Here is a 2623-nt window from a genome sequence, read left to right on the forward strand (position 1 = left end):
TTCTATCCCAAATGTAATTCAATCAAATTGTTTCAAACAATTCCATGCAATTCAATTAGATCATTTCAAACAATTCCATGCAATTTTATTAGATCATTTCAAACAATTCCATGTAATTTAATCAAAATATTTCAAGCCGCCTCATGCAATTCAAACATAATTATATCACAATTCCAATAAAATAGAGAAATTTAGGCTCATGAGTTCTAAAACTCCAAACATACAATAATCACTGGAAACACGAAAATTTACGCATTTTTACATACCCGTTTTAACTTAAAATCATACAGTTTCGATAAAATTCTTGTCAAAAAATAATTAATTTTTATAAAATAATTAAAGTGCACTTAAAATGTGAACATGTTGAATTTTAGTTAATTTTGTAATTAATTTTAATGAATTTTGGTTATTTTCAACAAATTTGCACAAAAGGCAAAAAATGGCTTGGTAGACACTGCTAGAAGCACAAAACTGAGAAGCAATTTGAAGTATCGAGGCGAACTAAATTTCAGCCTAAGACGGTCCAAAATTATATGTATTAATTAAAAATGGACAGCCCAAAATCTTCCCAAGAGCTGACCCAAATCAGCTTATTAGCTGATTATTTAAGCTTGCAAAGAGGCCCTTGAAGACTTGTTCAAGTTGCATTCAAACCCCTCCACAATTGGTGGCTTTGTAGATTTGCCCCATGCCAAATTTAGCAAGGTTGAAACCATCAACCTCGCCACATGTGCGGCCAGCCAAGGGATGGCTCTTTAGCTGCTATTTTTAGCAGCCATCTTTAGTTATAAAAACCCCCTTGGCTGATCATTCAACACACCTGAATTCATTCACATGTTTTCTCTCTTCTCTCAACTTTCTCTCTTCTTTGCCATTCTAAATTCTCTTGCTCTCTTCTGATTTCTTCCCTCAGAAAAGGGATGTTCATCAGCCATTTTGGAACAACATTGAAGTATTCGTAGTAGCTTTGATCAACTAGGACAACAGAACGAAGAACGGAGCAAGCTAGTGTAAATTGAAAAATATATAAGATTTTATTTATCAAATTGTTAATATAATTTTACAAATTAAGTGACTTAGCACAAATACAATCCCTGTGGAGACGATAACTCGATACTTACTTATTACTTGATAACGACTTTGTACACTTGCACAAACCCAAGCATTACAAGTTTTTGGCGCCGTTGCTGGGGATTGTCAACTGTTTCCATAGTCATTTTTTGCGAAATTATTTATTTTCAATTTGGTTATTTCTAACATTACTAACTTATTCTTTTTAATTTTGTGATTTTCTTTTCAGGTGTTTATAAGCATAGATTGGATTATCGATTTACTCCTAATAGACCCTGAAATTGAGCAAACTTTCAGATAAAAAAGACGTGAATGAATAGCTCAGAGACAGAACGAGATGGAACTTAGAAATCAGAATCAAGACCAAGGTAATGAAGTCGAACATGTACGAAATCCCATCCTCATTTCCAATGATAGGGATCAATGCATCAGACAAAATGCTGTGTCACTTTTCAATGAGTTAAATCCAGGAATTAGAAGGCCAGATATTGAGGCAACCTATTCAAATTGAAACCAGTGATGTTTCAAATGCTACAAACAGTGAGCCAATTTAGTGGTATGCCCACGAAAAATCCACATATCGACCTTCGATTGTTTATGGAGGTGAGTGACTCATTCAAGATAACCGGTGTGACTAAAGACGTACTAAGGTTGAAGTTGTTTCCGTTCTCGTTGTGAGATCGAGCACGAGCATGGCTCAATTCATTGCCACCAAGTTCCATATCTATATGGCAAGAACTAGCAAAGAGATTTTTGGTTAAGTATTTCCCGCCTAGAAAGAATGCTAAGTTGAGGAACGAGATCATAACTTTCCAACAATTGGATGATGAGTCTTTATATGAGGCTTGGGAGCGATTCAAGAAGTTACTTCATAAGTGTCCTCATCACGAGATTCCTCATTATATCCAGTTAGAGACATTCTATAATGGTCTCAATGCATATACAAGATTGATGGTAGATGCTTCTGCGAATGGTGCAAGTTTGTCTAAGTCTTATAATGAGGCTTATGAGATCATCGAGAGGATCGCAAGCAATAACTATCAATGGCCAACAAATCAAACAGCTTCAGGAAGACATGTAGCTGGAGTTCATGAAGTTGATGCTCTCACTTTGTTATCAGCTCAGGTATCATCTATTTCCTCTATGTTAAAGTAGTTTACCGCTAATTATGCTAATAATTTTACAGCTCAGCCACCAAGTCTGTTTGAAGTAGTTTCCTGTGTGTACTGTGGGGAAGGTTATTCTTTTGAGAATTGCCCATTGAATCCCGAGTCAGTATACTATGTGGGGAACCAACACCAAAATAGGAGTGGACAAGGACCCCAGTCCAACTTCTATAATCCTTCATGGCGTAATCACCCTAACTTTTCTTGGAGCAACCAAGGAAATGGACTAAACAAAAACTTTATGCAGCATAGATCCAACCAATCTCAAGGATTTAATTAGCAAGCTTCAAAACCAGCCCAAGTTGAGGCATCAAACAGTTTAGAGAACTTGTTGAAAGCCTACATGGCAAAGAATGACGCTTTGATCCAGAGCCAAGCAGCAACAC

General features: G+C 36.1%; 1 non-coding gene across 1 annotated transcript; it reads right to left on the bottom strand.

Moving 5' to 3' along the window:
• Window positions 1-1857: 1857 nt before the first annotated feature.
• Window positions 1858-1964, bottom strand: LOC121225500 (small nucleolar RNA R71). Its single transcript, XR_005923380.1, has one exon. It is a non-coding gene; the product is annotated as a small nucleolar RNA R71 (small nucleolar RNA).
• Window positions 1965-2623: the final 659 nt, after the last annotated feature.

The sequence above is a fragment of the Gossypium hirsutum genome, chromosome A03, assembly GCF_007990345.1.
Source record: "Gossypium hirsutum isolate 1008001.06 chromosome A03, Gossypium_hirsutum_v2.1, whole genome shotgun sequence".
NCBI classification, from domain to species: domain Eukaryota; kingdom Viridiplantae; phylum Streptophyta; class Magnoliopsida; order Malvales; family Malvaceae; genus Gossypium; species Gossypium hirsutum.